The sequence below is a fragment of the Balaenoptera physalus genome (genome assembly GCF_965194825.1).
Source record: "Balaenoptera physalus genome assembly, chromosome: 9".
NCBI lineage: Eukaryota > Metazoa > Chordata > Mammalia > Artiodactyla > Balaenopteridae > Balaenoptera > Balaenoptera physalus.
In genome coordinates, this window is record NC_138888.1 from 15,226,205 (window position 1) to 15,241,358 (window position 15,154).

The 15,154-nt window shown below is 42.0% G+C and overlaps 1 long non-coding RNA gene across 1 annotated transcript in view; it reads right to left on the reverse strand.

Moving 5' to 3' along the window:
* LOC309666904 overlaps nt 1-15,154 on the reverse strand; it is a 108,291-nt gene that overhangs the window by 37,112 nt on the left and 56,025 nt on the right. Inside the window, exon 3 of the long non-coding RNA XR_014267338.1 lies at nt 963-1,068. This is a non-coding gene — a long non-coding RNA (uncharacterized lncRNA). The remainder of the gene's footprint in view (nt 1-962; nt 1,069-15,154) is intronic.

Genomic DNA, 15,154 nt, shown 5'->3' on the forward strand with positions numbered 1-15,154 from the left:
TAGTTCTATTTTTAGTTTTTTAAGGAACGTCCATACTGTTCTCCATACTGGCTGGATCAATTTACATTCCCACCAACAGTGCAAGAGGGTTCCCTTTTCTCCACACCCTCTCCAGCATTTACTGTTTGTAGATTTTTTGACGATGGCCATTCTGACTGGTGCGGCACGCGGGATCTTCATTGAGGCATGCAGGATCTTTTGTTGCGGCGTGCAGGCTCTTCGTTGTGGTGCCCGGGCTTCTCTCTAGTTGTGGCGAATGGGTTTTCTCTTCTCTAGTTGTGGCGTGCAGGCTCCAGGGCGTGTGGACTCTGTAGCTGTGGCGCGCGGGTTCCAGAGCACGTGGGCTCTGTAGTTTGTGGCATGCAGGCTCTCTAGTTGAGGCGTGTGGGTTCAGTAGTTGTGGAGTGTGGGCTTAGTTGCCCCACGGCATGTGGGATCTTATTTCCCCGACCAGGGATCAAACCCGTGTCCCCTGCATTGTAAGATGGATTCTTTACCACTGCACAGCCAGGGAAGTCCCCACTCTAAGATTCTTACTCAGCTCCTTACACTTTACGTTTTCCTTCCATACTTTATTTTTTTTCTTAGTGCTTATTACTGTCTAAACATAAGATGCATTTTACTTATTTGTCTATTGTCTGTCTCCCCATGGAGACCCAAGAGAGCAGAGAATTTTGCCTGGTTTTTTAGAGTTGTATCTCCAATGCCTAGAACGAGGCCTGGCACTTACCAAATATTTGCTGAATGCTGACACCACTTATATATAATATTCATTTTTTTCCTCAGTTATGTACCAAATCATGTACTACTTACACTGCTGTTTTTAAACAGGTACATGAACATGGTAAAAAGTTCAAATAGTATGAAATGGACTACTTCATTTGTTATGGATTCTTAGTTCAGGCTGCTATAACACATTACCATAGAGTGGACAGCTTAAGCAACAAATATTTATTTCTCACAGTTCTGGAGGCTGGGAAGTCCAAGATCAATGTGCTGGCAGATCTGGTGTCAGGTGAGAGCCCATTTCCTGGCTTGCAGATGGCCATCTTCTTGCTGTGTCCTCACCTGGTGAAGACAGAGAGAGAAAACAAGCTCTCATCTTATAAGGGCGCTAATCCTATTCATGAGGGCTCCACCTCTTGACTTTATTACCTTCCAAAGACCTTAACTCCTAATGCCATCACATTGGGGGTTAGGATTTCAACATATGAATTTTGGAGGAACACAAACATTCAGTCCATAATATAGGTTGAATTATGTGTGACTTGCTCCCTCAGCCCGCAACAAAGATATGTTAAAGTTCTAACCCACAATACTTCAGAATGTGACCTTATTTGGAAATAGGGTCATTGCAAATATAATTAATTAAGAAGAGGTTATATTGGAGTAGGGTGGGCCCTTAATCCAATATGTCTGGTGTCCTTATAAGAAGATAGACATGTGAGACACAGAGACACAGGGAGACAGCCATGTGAAGATGGAGGCAGAGATTGTAGTGATGTATCTATAAGCCACGTAAAGCCAGGGATCGTTGAGCACCACCAGGAGCAGGAAGAAGCAAAAAAACAAGCTTTGTCCTTAGAGCCTTTGGAGAGAGCATGGCTCTGACAATGCTCTGATTTTGGACTTCTAACCTCCACAACTATCAGATGATAAATTTATGTCGTTTGAAGCTACCCAGTCCACAGTACTTTGTTACAGCAGCCCTAGGAAACTAAAAATCATTTAAAAAATATATCCTTTGTAGATATATATTAATTTTCTTGCTTAGGCTTTGTCTGACCTAAAGTTAGGCACTGAAGTATCATTGGAAGAGTGAATTCATTAAATAAGAGTATTCTTCTCAGTAGATCGTCCATTTTTAATACAGAAAAAAAATGTTAACATCCACCATAGCTTCAAATCCATAAATATCAATCAATACTTATGGACTTGAAGTAAATTACTGAAAAGTAAGTTGTGATTATGCAAAATAATGGGTGTTTAGAGATATTAATTGCAGCACTGTTCATAATAGCAAAAGACTGTCAATAACCTAGATGTCCATCAATAAGGGAATTAGTCAAATGAGTTATCAAACTATATCTACTCAGCTATTAAAAATTATAACGTTGCTCCATGTGTGAGAAAAGCAAGGACAGACCCCTATGTATAGATTGCCACCATTCATGAAAAAAAGGGAAAAAAATTTACACACACAATGTGATAGAAAAACCTCTGAAAGGAAATAAAAGAAAATGGCAATACTCGCTTCTAGGGAGAAGAAACTGATGATCTTCAAATAAAGAAATGGACAAATAATTAATAAATTAATGAAATTTCCAAGCGGAGTGTGCCAAAGTGTGTATGTTTAAATTCATTCAAGTGTGTCATGATGTTTAGTGGCATTTCACTGGATTTTTCTACTCTCCTGGCCTAAGGGGAATATTCTGTGATGAAAAATCAGAGGGAAGCCAAAAAGTAAATGAGAGAAAAAAAGATAACCATTACAAAGTGGTCTTTAGTGTAAATTTTTTAAACGTTTACTAATCCCACCAGACCACTTCTTACTATGTGAAGATTTTAACTGAAGTACAAAATGCACGAAGCAAAGCTCACCAATCATCTAAGTAAACACACCCTGTAAACACCACCCAGATCAAGACACGGAACGTTCCAGCACTCCCAAAGTCCCCTTGTGCCTCATCTCAGTCCTTTCCCCTGACAAAGACAACCACTCTTCTGACCTCTGTAAGGGGAACATAGTTCTGCCTGGTCTTGAACTTTCTACCCATGGAACCACGCAGTCTGTCTCCATATTCCATACCCCCTCCCGCTGTGAGACCCATCACCATCCTGTCTCCACTGTTCCACGTCCCCACTTAGGCCCAGGCCAATTCATCCATCTATCCTGTTAATGTCCACATGGGATTTTCCACTTCGGGGCTCTTACAAATCATACTGATGTGGATATCATAGTACATATTTTCTGCTGCACAGACATACACATTTCTGTTGGGTACTGTATTCATTTTTTATTGCTGCTGCAACAAATTACCACGAAGTGCTCAGCATAAAACAACACACATTTATCATCTCTCAGCTCTGGAGGTCACAAGTCTGGCATGGCTCTCACCAGGCTGAAATCAAGATGTCAGCAGGACTGCCTTCTTTTACGCAGGCTCTAGGTGGGGATCCATTATCTTGCTCATTCTGGCTGTTGGCCGAGCTGTTTCTTGCTGCTGTAGGACTGAGGCCCCCATTTTCTTGCTGGCTTTCAGCTGAGAGCCATTCCCAGCTTCAAGAGGCCTCTGCCTTCCATGCCTCATGACTCCTTCTCCATCTTCAAAACCGGCAGCAGTGGCTTCTAACCCTTTTTCTGTTTTGTGTCTGTCATGCATCTCTCTCTCTGACCACAGTGGGAAAGGTTTCTGGCTTTTAAGGATTGACATGATTATATTGGTCCCACCAGGTTAATTTAGGATAATCTTCCCATCTCAAGGTCTGTTACCTTAATCACATCTGCAATTTACCTTTTACCGCGTTAAGGTAACATAGTCATGGGTTCCCAAGATTAGGACGGGGACATCCTTGGGGGAGGGGAATGGTCCTTATTCTGCCTACTGGAAGTAGAGACCTGAGAGTGTTGGGTCGTAAGGTGTGCATAAATTCCACAGAGTAGATAGTGCCGATAGTTTTTCAAAAGGTACAAATTTACACTCCGGCAGTGCGTGAGAAGCCAGTTGCACCACAGCCCTGCCAATTCTTAGTCTCGGTAGCATTTATCAATGTCCACCACTCTGTTGGGCATGGAGCAGTAAATAAATGTGGGTTTAATTTGCATTTCCTTGGTGATTAATCATGATCACTTTTCATATGTTTATCGGCCATTTGCATGACTTCTTTCGTGAAATGCCTGTTGAAGTCTTTTGCCCATGTAAAGAATCGGATTGAAAGCAGACCACTTTTTGAACTGTGAAAGCATTCATTAGGGTGGGATTTTTCCATCAGAACGTGTTAAAATACCTAGAAAGTAAAATAGATCATTCAAATGCATTTAGAATTCCTTCCAGTAAAGCACCTTATGTAGTTCTTTTCTTAGCTTTTATCCTTTAAGTAAAGCTTAACCGATAATGAAATCGATAACAGTAACTCACATCTGCATGTGCGTTAGGACTTACAAAGTGCTTTCATATCCATTTTCTCATTTTGCTTTGTTAAGAGGAACACATGAAATGTTGCTTGCTAGTCTTGTTTTCATACCATATATTACTTTCCCCAAATGCAAAAATCAAGGCAAAATGCATGTATTAAAACTAATTGTAGTTGGGCTCATCAGTAGCATAATTTGTGAATTTGAGAATTTTTCTTCTTTGCTCACCATTATCTTTAATTTGGTGATAAATATGATATACGCTTGCAGAATGTCTGACAAACCCTCCAGCTCGCAATGCTGAAAGCCATTGCTTTCTGGGAGTTGCTGTTTAAATCAGGAAGAGAGCATAAATCCACAGAAGTCTGGTGATTGGAAATGTGTCTGTTGCAGAGACCGGAGCAAACCTCCATTGTTGAGAGCCGCAGAAAGACACAAATCAGGCAGACATTTTTTCAAGAAGCAGATCACGAATAACCTTTCTATTATACATTACAGATGCTTTTTTTTTTTTCATTCCTTCCAGACTAGACGCTAATTAGATTAGCCTTCTTTACTCTGATGCTCTAATAAAGAATTGTGCTTCTGTTTTTATGTCACATCTTTCCCAGGACTAAATATGGGTGTCCGGGGGCAGGGCAGGCGGGGGCAGTAATATCTGTGCGTATGTGTGAAATGAGAGAAACTGTTGAAGAAAAGCACTGAACAGACATTAAAATTCTCAGGCTAAATGGTACCCTTAAGTTTTTTGCTTCTTGGCATTTTAATTACCACTATGCTATAAAATATACAGCCTCTGTTCTCATCAAGTTTACAACCTTAAAAGATAAGACAGGCAAATGTAAGAATGAAATGAAAAATATAAATTTAATGACTTTTTTCTTTATACGGCCATCTCAAAATCAGAATCATATCTCATAAGACGTGGTCTCCTCCTAACCGCAGTGAAAGCCACCAAGATTAGAAGGTTTTGCTTGCAAATGTGTTACCTACAGTAACTGTGTGAGGTTTTATCCCCTCTTCTTAAACCACCACTGACCCCAACACAGAATATCATTTTGAGCCCCTTCTTTATTTTTCATACTTCTATGGCTATCCTATTACTGCATTGGACATCATGGGGCCGCTCAAATTCACTCCCTTTTCCTGTAACTGTGCTGCTCAGGGTCCATTCAGGAGCCCACACCTCCCCCATGCAGCTCTCGTGCTTCCTGGAAGCTGAGCCCTCCTGACTCTGGGACGGACAAGAGGCTCAGGTCCAAACTCATCTACAGAATCTCATTCTTGGACAGGGATAGACACATGCCCCAATTTTCCAAAGAGGTTTGCTGGGGCTCTTGGGGATGAAGCTGCCCCATTTTCCTGAGACAGCTTCCAGAAGAGACCTGGTCCCTTTCCCTCTGCTTGAATTAGGAAGGCTGTGGGCCTAGGTGTGGATGGATGAAGTTGCTGCTGAAGAGTGCAGGTGAGAGATTGGAAGACACTGAGTCCTCGAGGATAACCTCAGAGACTGAAATAAACTAACCCTGGTGGCTGCCCTGACTCTCAGCTTACAGCACATCATCTCCTTTACGGCTGAAGGCAGTTCGCAACTTACAGCACATCTCCTTTACGGCTGAAGGCAGTTTGCAACTTACAGCACATCTCCTTTACGGCTGAAGGCAGTTTGCAACTTACAGCACATCTCCTTTACGGCTGAAGGCAGTTCGCAACTTACAGCACATCTCCTTTACGGCTGAAGGCAGTTTGCAACTTACAGCACATCATCTCCTTTACGGCTGAAGGCAGTTTGCAACTTACAGCACATCTCCTTTACGGCTGAAGGCAGTTCGCAACTTACAGCACATCTCCTTTACGGCTGAAGGCAGTTCGCAACTTACAGCACATCTCCTTACGGCTGAAGGCAGTTTGCAACTTACAGCACATCTCCTTTACGGCTGAAGGCAGTTTGCAACTTACAGCACATCTCCTTTATGGCTGAAGGCAGTTTGAATTGGGTTTTCTGTTACTTACAACTGAGCAAATCTTAACTGGTATATTGTTTTTAAAATATAGTGTATTCACAGGAAATCTGAGGTATAGTAAGATCAAAAGATCAGCAGATGGTTGTTGCTGAATATATAATTTCTTACTCACAATTCCCAAGAGAAAGGGCTATGCTGCACCAGGAGGGTCCACATGCGGAAGCACCAGGGTTGGTCAGGACCAGAGCGGGCAGGAGCCTATATTGTGGTTTCTGTGGGAAGGTGAGGCATGGTAAGCATCTCATGAAGCACATGAGCTTACTTTGGTCAGCATGGTTAGTTTGAATAATTTCAGTGGGATCTGGGGCACAGGGGTTGGCTGTAGGTGTTGGGTACCTGGACCTGGGGTGATGAGGGCAGATGGATAGTGACCTGGAATGTGAGGGCCTGATAAAAGGGGTGTTGGGGTGTGGGCTGTGGATTGATTGGTTTGTATTTAAAAAGCACACTCATGAGTAGGCTGTTTACTACTTCCAGGAACTGCCTAAGCCTGAAGGTACAGTCCCTCCAGAATCAGCAAGGACCCAGATGTCAAAGCATTGGAATACAGAAAATAAAAAACATGGTTAGCACATAATACACACTAAAAGCTTAGTAAAGGCACTTAAGAGGTTATATTTTTACTATTGATATTGCAACAGAACAGGGAAACAACTAAAGCTGATTTTTCATGACCTAGCACAGATTTTTCTGACCAAAAATATGTTGATTATGCATAATCTTTATGGAATGAAGCATTCTGGATTGTCAAGCTACCTATGGAGTTATTAATTACTTGGGTGTAATCACTTTTATTTTATTAAACTCCCTAATATCCTTTGCTCTTTCTCCTTTATTCATTCAACATTGTTTTTTTGAGCACCTAGTATGTGCTAGGTACTGTCCTGGGTACTGAAAACACAGCAAGGACCACGAGGAGGTCCTTCTGTTTTAGAGCTTATATTCTGGAGGTGGGGACGGTAGACTATAAAAAAGTAATTGAACAATTATATAAGATAATTTCATATAGTGATAAGTACCAAGAAAAAAATAAATACGATGGGGAGATAATAGGTACATAGATGGGGCCTGGGGGAGAATCTACTTTTGATTGATGATCAAGGAATGTAATCTGTTGCCTTCTTCTCCTCCCACGTCCCCTCCTCTCTGGATACATTCTGGAGATATCTTATTTCATGCTTAGGGCTTCGAGAGCTTCTGAATTTAAGTGTAGGTGGCTTTTGCCCCTCCTCTTCCATCCCACTGCCCTAGATGTTAAGGGTTTTTTGCCCTACGGCTGTTGTTAGAATAAAGGCAACTCACCAACACCAAAGATGTTCTCTCTTCCTCTTCCTGTTCTTTTTTGTAAGTTCAGTCTAGCCATTGCTTCCTGTGTGTCTACTCTGGACAGAACACTGTGTTAGGTGCTGGGTCTTCCATCCCATCCTGCTCTATACATCTTGGCATTTCCCAGTAAGACTTGGAGTCACGGTCCTTCCCCACAGGTAACCAACTAGTTGCAAAGCATTTGTGCAAGTGCACCTAGATTTGTGGGTCTCTTGGTTGGATTCTTTTGTTTGTTTGCTTGGTTTTAGCCATGCTCTGGCCTGTCTTAGCCTGTTCTGGCTGCTATAATAGGCTCCCACAGACTGAGGGGCTTATAAACAATAGAAATTTATATCTCACAGTTCTGGAGGCTGGGAAGTCCAAGATCAAGGTGTCAGCAGATTTGGTGTCTGGTGAGAGAGTCTGCTTTCTGGTTCAGAGATGGCCATCTTCTTGCTATGTCCTCACCTGGCAGATGGGGTAAAAGGTGCTCTCTGGGGTCTCTCTTATTAGGGCAATAATCCCATTCATGAAGGCAGAATAAATCACCTCTCAAAGGCCCCATCTTCAAATACCATCACGGCGGGGATCAGGCTTCAACACGGTGGGGACCAGTGAACAGAGGGATGGCCATGTGAAAAGGCAGCAAGGGGACAGCCGCCTCCAAGCCAAAGAGAGAGCCGCAGAGGAAGCCAACACTGCCAGAGCCTTGATCTTGGACTTGCAGCCTCCAGAACTGTGAGAAAATCAATTTCTGTTATTTAAGTCATCTACTTTATTACGGCAGCCCTAACAAATTAATACAATGAAGTAGAAGCGGGTACTCTGAAGCACATTTCTTGCATATAGGACTTCTCTCTTCCATGCAACCCATCTTGTCTCACTCATTTCAGACTTCATATCTTTGCTATTCCTCTTCTCTGTCCTAGAATTTGAACAATATTCTTCCCAGAATCCATTTCTCTCCTACTGCCAACTGCATCTCACTTTTCCTTTAAACAACCATCCTTCTCAAACCCTCAGTCCATGCAGTTTGGGTGGGATACCCCACCGAGTCCAGAGATGGGGACATGAGCAGATCTGCAGAAGCAGAGTCACAGGGAGTCAGGTAGGTTGAGGGCTTCTTTGCAGCCCTAAGGAAGGAGGTATTTTCCGCCTGGGCTGTTAAATGAATAGGTTGTGAATCCACAGCTGCCAGATGCCACCCCTGGCCTTATGACAATGCAGTGAGCTCAGGAAAGCAGAGTTGAGCTCACATCCTAATGACATCATCTGGTCTTGATCCAGCCTTCCCAGCGCTTACTTCTTGCCTCTTTAATTATATGAGCCAACCACCAACCCTCACCCTGCCCACTCTTTTTAAAAGCAGGGTCTAATTGAGTTTCTATAACTTGTAGCTAAAAGAGTCAAGACTTACAAACTAAATTGGACTCATTCCTAACGCCCAGCTCATACCTCATCTCCCTCATCAAACCCTTAATCATTTACTCCAGCTCACAGCATTTTTCTCCTTTGAATTCTCCAAGAACTTAAAGTTTGTGCCACACAGTTGTAGACATTGCTCTACATGTACTAGTCTTTCTTTTTTAATTAATTTTTATTGGAGTATAGTTGCTTTACAATGTTGTGTTAGTTTCTTTTTATTTTATTTTATTTTATTTTTATTATTATTTTTTAAATTTATGTATATATTTATTTATTTATGGCTGTGTTGGGTCTTCGTTTCTGTGCGAGGACTTTCTCCAGTTGTGGCAAGTGGGGGCCACTCTTCATCGCGGTGCGCGGGCCTCTCACTGTCGTGGCCTCTCTTGTTGCGGAGCACAGGCTCCAGACGCGCAGGCTCAGCAACTGTGGCTCACGGGCCTAGTTGCTCCGCGGCATGTGGGATCTTCCCAGACCAGGGCTTGAACCTGTGTCCCTTGCATTGGCAGGCAGATTCTCAACCACTGCGCCACCAGGGAAGCCCTCTAGTTTCTTTATTAAAAAAATTTATTTATTTTTATTTTTGGCTGCGTTGGGTCTTCATTGCGGTGCGCAGGCTCATTGTGGTGGCTTCTCTTGTTGCGGAGCACGGGCTATAGGCGCACGGGCTTCAGTAGTTGTGGCTCGCGGGCTCTAGAGCACAGGCTCAGTAGTTGTGGCGCACGGGCTTAGTTGCTCCGTGGCATGTGGGATCTTCCCAGACCCGTGTCTCCTGCATTGGCAGGTGGATTCTTAACCACTGTGCCACCAGGGAAGCCCAACGTTGTGTTAGTTTCTACGGTACAGCAAAATGAATCAGCTATACATATACATATATCCCCTCTTTTTTGAATTTCCTTCCCATTTAGGTCACCACAGTGCATTAAGTTCCCTGTGCTATACAGTAAGTTCTCATTAGTTATCTATTTTATACATAGTATCAATAGTGTACGTGTCAATCCCAATCTCCCAATTCCTCCCCCCACCCCACACACATGCTATTCTTTAAGCACTTCAGGAAAATTGTGAGTTGATGAGTGTTGTGCGTATAGCTTTTTAATTTTCTCACCCCTCCCTCCAGCCATACTGTGTCACAACAGACCATCTAAAACCCCCAAGTGCTTTCTCCTGCTCTCTCACTGGTTTATCTCTTTGGATTCTCCAGCCACCTGGGAAAGGTTAAGTGATCTGCCGAAGGTCATGTAGTAGAATCTGGGGGGTTGTGGTGACGGTGGTCGCAGAACTGTGCTCTTTTAGCAGTTAGAATTAAATTTGCCTGTGATGACAAAAGCCCCAAATAACAACGGCTTAAATTAGATAGACGTTTATTTCTCTTTCACATGAAGGAGGGAAGGTTGGCAGTCTGGAGTAGGGACTGTGCTACAGGGAGTCAGATCTCTGCTTCTCCCACCTTGTAGCTCTGCCATCAGTGACTTCCTCCCAAACCTGCCTCATGACTCAAGATGGCTGCCGAAGCGCCAACACGCAGGGAAGAGGAGGGATGTTGTTTTTCTCTTTAAGACTCCCTGTCAGAAGTTGCACATGTCATTTCTGCTTTCGTCCCATTGGACAGAATTTAGTCACACTAAGCTGTGAGACAGGCTGGGAAATGTAGTATATATTCTGAATGGCTGTATTCCCCTGGCTAGCAGGGGGCAGGAGTTGTCTTACAAAGGAAGGGGAAATGGACACTGGGGTGTTACTGGTAACTCGAGCCTCTGTCATGTCCTCTGAGTTTTTCCTGCTCACTGGTTGCTCAGCGCAATCCCACCCTTAGGTTGTTGTTTATTGCTTCATATTTGGGTACCCTTTCCCCAGATAGTTTGTGAGCTCCCAATGGGCAAAAGTTGTATTAAACTCTTCTTTGTATCCCCAGCTCCTTGGATTGTGCTTTTTACATTATATCTTGATGATCATTAATCTATATATGGTAAGGAGAGGAGGATTTGTAACAGGAAATCAAAAGCTAGGTGTTATGCAGCTTAATAATTCCTCACAGACACCACCCAGCATGAAGCCAGGACCACAGTCTTGCCCAGGCTTTGAAATCAGACAGTTCAGTTTTAGAATCCTGGCTTTACCTCCCATGGGCTGGAAGGTCATGGAAAAGCGAGTAAAGCTCTCTGAGCCTTATTTTGCTTATCTATTAAAATAGGAATTATGATACCTTCCTTTCAGGATTGTGAGAATTCCAAAGATGATTTATGTAAAATGCCCAGCACATTATGGGTTTCATTCATTCCTCTCTTTAATCTTCAGTAAGTGATAATGGATTGGGGGTTGGTTATAGCTGGATGCTATCCAGCTTTGTGCGTGTCTCAGTCATCAGATCACGATTACTCCAGGCCATGAGAAAAGTGTCTTTTCTTCCTCTGACTTCTACATTTAAGACTTAATCTTTGTCCTTGAAGAGCAAAACAAAGGAAGATCCAAAATATAATTACAATGTTAATATAAGAAGTATCTAGGTTTGCACACATGACTGAATAAATAGCATCTATTGGAAGATTTTCTCTGCAATGACTTGCAAATATCAACAGTAACTTAATTATTCAGAGAAGTTCCAGGTACAGTTCCTTTGCCTTTGTACCTCCCTCTGCAGGAACATCAACAAATCATTCCTTGGGGGACTTTTAGCAAGTTATTTAGAAGGTTATTGCAACTTGGATATAGGATACTTGGTCCCAAAATATCATATTTACTAAAGGATCAACTCCTGATCAGAAAATGCCTAGGTCTGCATCTTCTAAATAATTCTCTAAATGAGCCAATAGATCAATTTTTTGCTTAATTCGTATTAAGTCCGGTTTCTGATGTTTGCAACTGTAAGAGTCTAATACATAGGGATTATAAATGATCTTTTTTCCCCCTTGTCAAGCACATTTCTTCTGTATTTTAGGGCAGGGTTATATCCATCAAACATAAGCCTGTCCTCACAAGCTTGTCTCAGTTCAGAAGGGAACCAGAAATTTCTCATGTCTAGGAGAAAGGACTACTCCAACCTAGACTCAGCCAGGGGCAAAATCATTCATACAGATAAATGTTACACCTTCTACCTATAATACTCTGTTTCATTCCTTCCAGCAAGGCACTTCTCTTTTCTTTAAACATCTTAAGCGTCACCTAATTTAGCATAAGGCACTTTCAAAGCTCCTTCCTGAGCCATCTGTCTTACTTGCATCTGTGAATACTGTCCCTGTTTCAGATGCACAAGCATCAACACTTGTGACCAGAGAGTAGCTGAGCTCTTGATGTCCTTCATCCTCTGTTGTCACGCTGTGACCACTGCTACAGTTCGGCTCCCCCTTCTTGCCTGCATGTCCTCCCCAGCAAAGCAAAGTGCTCCTTTTTAGGAGGAAGATTCTACTGTGGCGCTGGACACATTTATTCTTTTTTTTTTTTTTTAAATTAATCTGTTCCAGCACCCTTTCCTTTTGTAATTGTTTTTGTCTCATCCCTTGTGACTATAGTGTGGTTGTCAATTACAAAGCCCCAGATGTGACTCAAGCTGGTCTGTGCTCCTCACTCCTTATGACAAGTTTGGGTTGAGATGCCAGCATGGCCAGGCTAGATCATTTTGAGGGACTGAGATGGGCACAGGAGAGACCATCTCTCTCTCGCTCCTCTTCTGGCATTGCGGTCTGGAGGGATCATAAACAGAACGACTCCAGGGGCCATCTTCGCCACCCTGCAGCAAGAGCTTGCCTGACAGTGAAACAATGGAGAAGAAAGCTGGCTGGTGGGAGAGGTGGGAGAGAGAGTCCGGTGACCAAAAGGATGAGGCTCACCCACGCCTGGACCTTAAGTGAAGTTTCTGATGCTTAACAAGAGGAAGACTCTAATATATAGGACGTAGAATCATTTTTCCCATCCTTGTCAAGCACATCTATTCTATATTTTAGGCCAAGGCTCTATCCATCAAACCCAATCCTGTACAATTTTGGGGGCACTGACATAATATACAAATATTCACAGGCAGTACCGTTTATCTCTTCACTTCAATCCAGACCAGGACGATGTATTTGTTTAAAACCTTATTTGAAAGCTTTAAAGTTTTTCTTATGCATATATCTTGCCATCTCAATTTTGATTGTGAGCTCCTGGATGACAGCATGTATATTTTTATCTTTTTGGTGTCCCTGGACACTGCCCAGTATATTGCAGGTACACAATCTCTTACCCAAAGTCCTGGGGACCATTTGTGTTTCAGAATTCAGAATCTTTTCCATTTTAGAAAGGTTACACAGAGCATAGAAACACCCCCACTGAGGTCTCAGGAAGTTCCCTGTAATTAAATGCAATGATATATTTGCATATGATATTAACACTGATGGGAGTGAATTAAGACTGAATAGCCTCGTATCATTTTAGGCCAAGGTTTGCTAACAAATGAGTTTTTTAATATTTTTGTGTATTGGAGCTTTTGGGGTTTTAAAATTGTGGGTCAGGGTTTGTGTCCCTATGATCTGTCTCTCATCACTCTTCCTTTCTAATATTTAGGTGTCTTTGTTTCCTTGCTCTGATTTCATTTTCTGGGATTAAAAGAGTGTTGAGAAATAATGTGACAGGGACCATTCTTGCCTTATTCCTGACGCCAGTAGGAAAGAACATATTTATAGAATTAAAAATTAAATGAACATTATTTTTAAAAGCTTTCATAGTTTTGATTTATACCATATAGGATGTTTATTTTATTTTTTTAAACTTAAAAAATATATTTATTTGGCTGTGCCAGGTCTTAGTTGAGGCATGTGGAAACTTCAGTTGTGACATGTGGGATCTAGTTCCCTGACCAGGGATCGAACCCGGGCCCCTTGCATTGGGAGCACAGAGCCTTAGTCACTGGACCACCAGGGAAGTCCCTAGGATGTTTAAATGGGATAGATGAAATATCTTTCTAAGTAAAAGGATCCAAACAAGGGTATAACATAAACTATTTCACAATTATAATCTTCACCACAGATTTTCTAGAGGATAGACAATTGGAGTTGGAAATATAAAGTCAATAATCATCCAAACACTGATTTATTCTCTATTTATGCTTTGAAGAAGCAGTCTTAGAAAATAAATTCAAGAAAATATAACCTGAAAGCTAAAATGAAAATATTTTAAAGGAATGGGAGAAAAAGTAAAAATATAGCTGCAATAAAGTACTCTAGAAAGAGCACTGGGAAACCAAAAAAAAAAAAAAAAAAAAATCAGAAACAGAAAAAGTTGTGGACAGGGTCCGACAAGCGTTACCAAACAAACAAAATAACAATCACCAAACTACACAAAACCCTACCAAACTCCAGGAAAAATATCTCACCTGTTGATGACTAAGGAACAGTGTACATCAAAACTGGGTTAGGAAAGGAGGATAAATTTAAGATGAGTTTGAAGTTTATAAGAACAGATTGAAATAAATACAAAGAAAATAAGTGAGAGAAAGGCACTGTACCGTGCACGCCGCTCCCTTAAAAAAAAAAGAAAAAAGGAATCGTGGATTTGGGTACATCACAGCTGCGAACGTGTGGTAGTGAGAACGCTGTGATATGGGGTGTCCTGTCTCTGAGATTTAAGTCCCATCTCCTGGCCCCCAGCCCCCCTCCCCCGAGCCCCGGGATTTTCCCCAGGGTCCTCACTAGCTTGTTGCAATCCAGAAAGGAGCCAGAAATATTTACAAAGAATTTACATCTCCCCCACCCCTTAGGCCACTAAATTGCCTTTCACTCCAGGACTATTTGTTTAGAAAGAAATAAGTTCTGGAGAATCATGCATATCATAACATTTTAAAAGGAAAGCAAAATCCTATTTTAAGGGAAACTTTGCAGAAGCAATGCTGAGACCAGCTATTTTTGGATCACAAAATACTTTCATACTTTAAAGGAGAGACTATCCTATTTCCTGTATAGCAGTCGAAGGATATATATAGCTGTTAAAAAATTGTTGCTATTCTATTGTTTTACTTATTTTCTACAAATAATTTCCCCAGCTCAAGCTATTATCACCGCATCATGATAACTTCTCTTCCAGCGTTTAAAGTGTTAAGTTTTAGCATGTCCAAAATATACTAATGACTATGGTATTGTGACTTGCTTGCTATCAGAAGACTTGTTTTTCCTTGGAAAAGTCAGGTTTTAGCTCTTTAAAAGAAGGAGCACAGGAGAATTACCTCGTGGTTCAGTGGTTAGGACTCAGTGCTTTCACTGCTGGGGCTCGTGTTCAATCCCTGGTTGGGGAACTAAGA